Raw genomic sequence first — 7,218 nt, 5'->3', positions numbered from 1 at the left:
CATTAGAATTTCATAATAATGTGACACCTGATGAGGATGCACTGCCATTCATATTGAAACAGATCCAGTATGTGACCATTTCATGTTGTCACTAGCATTCCTGTTAATTAAACATTTGAATAGTTCATCCAGCATACTCCGTGACGTGATTGTGGCTATTTGTCCTCCAAATACCAGAAGGTACTTCTTTAAAAAAATAAAAAGTTTTACCCCTTTTTCACCCCAATTTTGTGATATCCACTTGGTAGTTAGTCTTGTCCCATCGCTGCAACTCCTGTACGGACTCGGGAGAAACGAAGGTCGAGAGCCATGCGTCCTCCGAAACACGACCCCCGCAAAGTCGCACTGCTTCTTGAACCAGAAAGTACTTCTTAGATGCCTGACTCATTGTTATTCTCGGTTGAACTCAATGACTTAACACAGTCTAGAATTATATTGAAGCAGTTTATTTCAAAGATGCCCAAGTTCATCACTGTTATGCACCTTTTGAGGTAACAGTAGAAAAATAGAACCAGTGAAACTAAATACAACTTAGTACAGGAATCTACAGAAGTGTTTATATAGATCAAACGAGTACAAAGTACCTGTTCAATTATACAATTCTCAACAAATAACCAATCACAGTTCCAGAGGGTTCAATTTCAAAAGGTACCAAAAAACCCACTATGTAAACAAATAATTAGCTATATGAGTTTTGCAAAGGACTATTTGATGCAGGTTGGTAAAGCTTGTAGAAAAGGCTTGCATAGGATATCAGTCACTTCAACAAAATCCCAGTTTGTGGCAGGGGAAGGCACTGACAGCAAAAAGAGAATGTGGAGACTTTTTATTCAAAGGGAACACTGTCCTGGAAAATAAAGCAACTAACCAGATTCCTCATGTTCATGTTGAAGTTTAGAATGTTTTTCCCAAAGCAAACTGGATGGAACAAAAACATGTTTCTGCCCTGCAACTTCATTACTAGATGGCAGAGTGAATATCTATAGATCATCTACATGTTCCTGCGCTAATTTAAAAATCCTGTGCTAGATTTAAAAATAAAATCTATACAATCGTGGTATTCTCACCAATAACAATATTAAACCATTTCCATTTAAACAAAATATTTAAGAACAAAAATCTGAGTGATTATTCTTTCTAGGTGAAATGTGGTTCTAAACAACTACACACTGTAGTCCTCCACAGCTACAAAACAGCTGAATAATTCATATAAATCCACTAAGATGTAATGCTCAGGATTTCTGTTGTACAGTATATAAAATTATTATTTACAGGCAATGCTCAGGATTTCTGTTGTACAGTATATCAGATTATTATTTACAGGCAATGCTCAGGATTTCTGTTGTACAGCATATCAAATTATTATTTACAGGCAATGCTCAGGATTTCTGAATGGTAGAATGCAGGTGATGGAGGCCAGACAATTTGATTTACTAAAGAATGATTTAGGTGTTCTGGATCCCTTTTGTTCTAAATTCATTTGTTCATATTCCCCCCTGCTCCCATGTGAAATGGATTGTTCCTAGAGTGCAATGTTGCATCTTTATGTATCATGGGTTTGTCAGTTTGTCATAGGACAGACAGGTGTGGGTGATCTTACAGGCTCTAATGTGTGCACTTTGGTTTCTGTAGCAACAGGCCCGATAGCTCTCATTCAGTATGCCAGAATCTCTGATGGCAGAGAGAGAGAAAGAACAGGTCTTTGCAGGTCCAAGATTGGCCAAAAGGTGGCGTGATGGTGGTCACATTGAACAACTAAAATGAACATTAGACAGAGTACATTGGAATGGAGAGTGTGTGTGTGTAGAGGCTGTACAGAAGAGTCACACTGACTTGTGGTCCTTCTGTAGCTCAGTTGGTAGAGCATGGCGCTTGTAACGCCAGGGTAGTGGGTTCGATCCCCGGGACCACCCATACGTAGAATGTATGCACACATGACTGTAAGTCGCTTTGGATAAAAGCGTCTGCTAAATGGCATATATTAACTAGGAGAGCTAGTAGTGGCAACACGCTTGTGATGAATTCCGTTTGGTCACTTCAAAATGTGGATTAAGGCTTCTAATTGTTAATTCCATTGAAAGAGCAAGGTGGTTTCAAGCATATTGGCCATACCATTCTATGGTCGGTCACTGGTTAATCATCTCAGAGCCTCATGTTGATATGTAAATACAGACCTGATTAAAGATGGATACTGTGTCTACAGTACTGATACTGTTTAAACAGTTGCCTGGGAGTACGAAACCACACACACGTTCTGCTGAATACAAACATCTCCTGACGAGCGCGTTCAATCACACACCACTGTACAACAGTTGCCATGGCACCCTTATCTTTCCCAGTGTACCTCAGTCATCAACCTATGCCCTCACCCTCCTGTCTCATTCTGAAAACCCTAGGCTCATGCTTTTGTGAGAATATAAAAGCCAGAGACTGTGCAGAAGCAGCACTGGTGAGTTCTGGACACAAACAATAACCCAGAAGACGACAGCGGTATCCAGAGAGAACAATGACAGCCTCCACAGACCTACTCCCCATCTGATCCACTTCCTGCCTGATCCGAACCAGCCAGAGCCTAGTACTCATCACCAGGAAGGGGAAATCAAATGTAACTAATCAGGTGAGGTACGTACTGGAGGAATGCTACAGGAAGAGAGAGGAAATACAAATGAGAGGAGCAAGAAAATACAGACATGTTTTTACATAACTTTATCATGAAGATAACGCTGTTTGGAGCTACGTGCTGGTGTTCACTAGTTTATACTGAGATCCTATGTATATAAGTATATGCTGATGACTACAGTCCTTATGTATATTACATGTCCTCAGCACATATTTCAGCTATATTACACAATTGTTATGATCATAACACATCGTTGTTATGATCGTAATGATATGATCTTCATTCCTGACTCCCACATCTAAGAAACCTCTGTGTGCAACAAGGCTCAAGGAAAATAGGCAAAACCCCTCCTAAACAGTACTGCTGGAATGATATTGTAAAACTGCAGCACTGAGGTTGGCTTCGGCAAGCTTCAATTCAACAGTCAGACTGAAACACTACAGTCACTGTTGTTTCTCTAACCTACAGACTAGATGCCGCTAGTCTGTAACAATCAGAGGAGACGTGAGGTGAAGACAGCACTGTCATAACGGGAGGGCTGGAGGAGGTGGGATATTTACACACACAATCTATAAATAGAAATCATTAGCCAACCCTTCACACACTCATTAGTGCTCTGATGTCCATGACTGGAGGTCATTTTCCCCACCTTTCCCTTTAGACAACTCAACCCCCACTCCTCTCCAGGGGTTAAAGTGCTGACTTCCTGTAAGGGTAGTCAGGCTTGTTAGGCGACCTGCGGTCTCTGTTAGCCTCCTCGCTAACACTATTTCTATGAAGCTGCTGGGCCCCCGACCCTGTGGACTCGCCAGTAACCCCCATCTCCTCCTGGGGTTCACTGTGGGCCGACGGCCTCTCCTCATACCCTTCTAGGTTTCGACTAGCGGAGCCCCACAAGTGGCCAAGGCCGTGAGTGAGGTCAGTCTCATTGTTTGATTGTCCTCTGGGGACATGTCCTGCCTTGGCATGGGAACCAGAGGGATTAGCCAGAGCTCCATTCTGCCGCTGAGGGGGCAGGCCCAGCACGTCCAAGTGCAGGGGGTCAGAGCGTGCCTCAGCTGTCCATCCCTGGGTGTCAGACACGTAGGAGGGAGGGAGGCTGCTGGAGGGGCTGTGGCTGTAGAGGTCTGGCCCTGCGAAGGGAGGAGCCAGGGGGTGGCTGGAGGTCGGGGTGGCTGGTCGGCAGGAGAAGTCGTAGAGGTCAGGGAACTCTGCCTGGGCCTCCAGCTTTGGCTCTGGAGCGTGCCTCTTACAGGAGTGAGTGTGGCCATGGCTGAGGCGAGTTGAGGGACAGGGTCCGGGGGGGGGAGGTGTGGGGTCGGGGTGGGGCCATGAGGGGGAGGGTTGTGACCGTCCCTGTTCCCCATACGGTGCTCCCTCAGGGTCATGACAGAGACACCCAGAGCGATGTCAGGCATGAACTCCCCTCATCACAGGCTCCATGCTCAGCTGGAGAAACAAAAAGAAGCACACAAACACAGCTAGTTAGAGCTATACAAGACCACAGCACAATACACTTCTTCAGCTACACTGACCAACTGCAATCCACACACACAGCATGACATGTGGACCTTCACCTGTGGTTCTGCAAGCAGGGCTCGACCCATGGCCTGGGGATTGGTGCAGTCTGGAGGCCTGGGGGCAGAGGGGTAGTCAGGGCTACCATGCTTGGCTGAGGTGTGGAGCTGGGTGCGGTTACAGGGGTAGGAGAAGGAGCGGGTGGGGGGTGGGATGGGCACACGGGGCCTCCATGCCCCCTTCAGCTGGGCATGGCTGGGGGTGGAAGGGGGGTGGTATGGGGGTGGAGGGGGAGGCAGCGGGGGTTGAAACCCAGCCAGGCCCTCCAGGTCTGAGAACATGCTGTCCATCGCTGGGCTGCTGTTGACTCGACAACGTCCTGCCTGGCGCAGGGCCAGAACCGGACTCTCGTCTCCAAAACGTTCCTCTGGGAAGAACTTGAAGGGGTTCTGAGAATAAACAAAAGATTTTGCATTGGTATCTAAATGGTCTACAACTACAATGCATACAAGTCATCAGCATAGTACACCTATCAGTCTATAGCCTGGTTACTTTCTCAGACCTGGTCCTCCCTGTACCCGAGGGTGTTTCCCCTCACCTGCAGTAGCTCAGTAGCCCCGTCCGCCAGGCCAAACTCCCTCAGCACACGCAGCTGCAGCTCATAGCTGACAGTGGCCCCCTCGCCACAGTTGAGGGCGTAGGCCCTCTGGACCTGGTCTGTGTGCCTCAGCTCCTGTAGCCTCCGGATCATCTCCTTCACCACCGCCAGTCTGGGTACTGACAGGACACACACACAGAGGATTAATGGACCATGTCAATGTTACTAATATGTTATACAAAATGGCTTCCTTATTGCCACCAGTCTTCCTCTTTAACCTGGGATCTCATTGGCCACCACGGACGGGACGGTGGACTGGTTGTTGGCCATCTGCTGATTGTTGATCATGTGACAGCACTGTGGCACGGCGTTGTTGACCATGTAGAGGGTGTCAGGCACGTTGGACATGCGCACCAAACGCAGACGCACCAGATCTGTCTGTTCCACCATCATCTCATCCAGCACAGACTGAGGGGAGGAGGAGACGGGTTAGGAGTCTGTACGACCTCGGCCTGACCCAAACCCTCAGAGATGAGATCGAACAGAGAAAACCTGCACTGCTAATCGTCATTAACCCCTCAATGCTGAGTGTCTTACCTTGGCTTCCTCTACATAGGGAGAGAAGAGGCGGGGCCGCACGTAGATGCCAGCGTTCTTCTGTCGCAACCAAGAATTGGCCTTTCCCCCATCTGTCGTGGGCAGCATGTCCGAGGGAGGGGTGCTGATCAGACCCCTCTTCGTCTGTGGACGGGAAGAGGAGGGGGGTGATTTAAAGAGAGCACAAAAGAACACACCTAGAGGGACAGGTCAGTCAACATGATAGATAATAGATTGATTGCACTTTATGTATTGACAGCAGAAACTGTATTGAAGCCAACATATGATGAATCATCTATGACTACTGACCGCGTCAGAGAGGATGTCGCTGTTGGCAGGGAGGATGTGCTCGGTGCGGATGAAGGGCAGCAGCGGGGACAGGATCTCCTTCAGTTCTTCCACATCCAGGTCCCTCCTCTTCACCCCCCGCTTGTTCACACTGTGGGCCGTCCCACTCAGCACGTTGGGCTCTGGGAAAAGAAACCAGACGCAAAAAAACACAGTTTGTAGTTCATTCTATGGTTAGGACGGCCAACATACACACTACACTCATTATTGTTTTATGATACAGTATTTTCAGTCGGGTTCAGAGCTACACAAAAACAAAATACTGCAATCTACAATTGAGGTGCTTCAGAGTCTCCCATTTTAAGGATAAAACTTGGCTTCTTTTATAGCCTTTTAGAGTGTATTTTCCCAGAGCCATTAGGGGGCCTGCTCTGAGGGTAATTATGGAGTGTATTATCTTACCCCTGTCTGTCATCCTCTTAATAAGCTGCTGCTCGCCCCACTTAACAACGTACTTGAGAATGTCCTGCTCACTCGCCTGTGAAAGGGAGAGAGGAGGGCAGGGGTGCAAGAGAAGAAGATTGGGGGATGGTGATAGGTAAGGAAAAGAGTAAGGACAAGGTTAAACATTGTAGTGAGGATGCTTGCATATGTGGTTGATGGTGTAGTTGTGGCTGAGTGTTATATTTGTCTGGTTGGATTACAGCGTTTCACCTCAGCCGTCCTGTGTGATACCCAGGGAGTTTGGCACAGCAGAGCAGACCAGAGCTCAGCTTCATTTAGAGTCCATCCTTGAAGGCAATGCCTCCAGGGAATGTTCTCACTCGGTCTGTGCTCCAGACTACACGTGTTTGGGTTTGTGTTTATGCATCTGCGTGCGTGTTGCCACTTCACTAAATAATTCTATCAAACCAATCATACCCTAGCTGCCTCGCAGATTTACGTGAAAACTGGATGGTTGAAAATACGTTAAAAAGTGTTCTTATTTTGTCAGCCATTATAATCAAAGCACTGACTACAAATGGGTAATTTAGACAGGATAACATAATTGGTAAATGCATTCAGGCCAATCACACAGACAGCGGTAGTCACCTGCAGGTAGTCTGACTGGATGGCGGTGAGCAGGTGCTCCTTGCTAAGCTCGTAGAGAACGTCAGAGGTCACAACCTGGCTGAACTCCTCACACAAGAAGTGCAGGGCCTGGCGGTAGACCCACTTGGAGCCGTAAGGCTGAGAGCTCCACTTCAGGATGGGGACCAGAGAGTCCAGGGACAGGCTCTCCACCACAATGTCCTCACAGCCTGGGAGAGGAGACAGGAACACACACCACAGTGGTTAGATACCTCAGTCTAACACTCATATCACCGAGTGAACAGCCTCTTTAATAGCCTGGTTGTCCAGTCAGTTTGTGCTTCAACCAACTCCTCTGTGTGGCTACAGCACGTACAATATGGGCCCAGGCTACATTTTTTAAATCTCTTGTATGGGAAGTCATATACTGTTAGAATGGTGGTAAGAGTTTTAATGGGTGATTTAATTGAACCATAAATATCCCGCAATACAGTCACACAGCGGTCACTTCTGGAGCCATTCAGAT

At 47.3% G+C, this 7,218-nt stretch overlaps 1 pseudogene; it reads right to left on the bottom strand.

Moving 5' to 3' along the window:
- Positions 1-425: 425 nt before the first annotated feature.
- Positions 426-7,218, bottom strand: part of LOC124046498 — a 50,262-nt pseudogene continuing 43,469 nt past the window's right edge.

This window comes from Oncorhynchus gorbuscha, linkage group LG10 (genome assembly GCF_021184085.1).
Source record: "Oncorhynchus gorbuscha isolate QuinsamMale2020 ecotype Even-year linkage group LG10, OgorEven_v1.0, whole genome shotgun sequence".
Lineage (NCBI taxonomy): Eukaryota > Metazoa > Chordata > Actinopteri > Salmoniformes > Salmonidae > Oncorhynchus > Oncorhynchus gorbuscha.
This window is presented reverse-complemented; position numbering and strand designations above follow the sequence as displayed.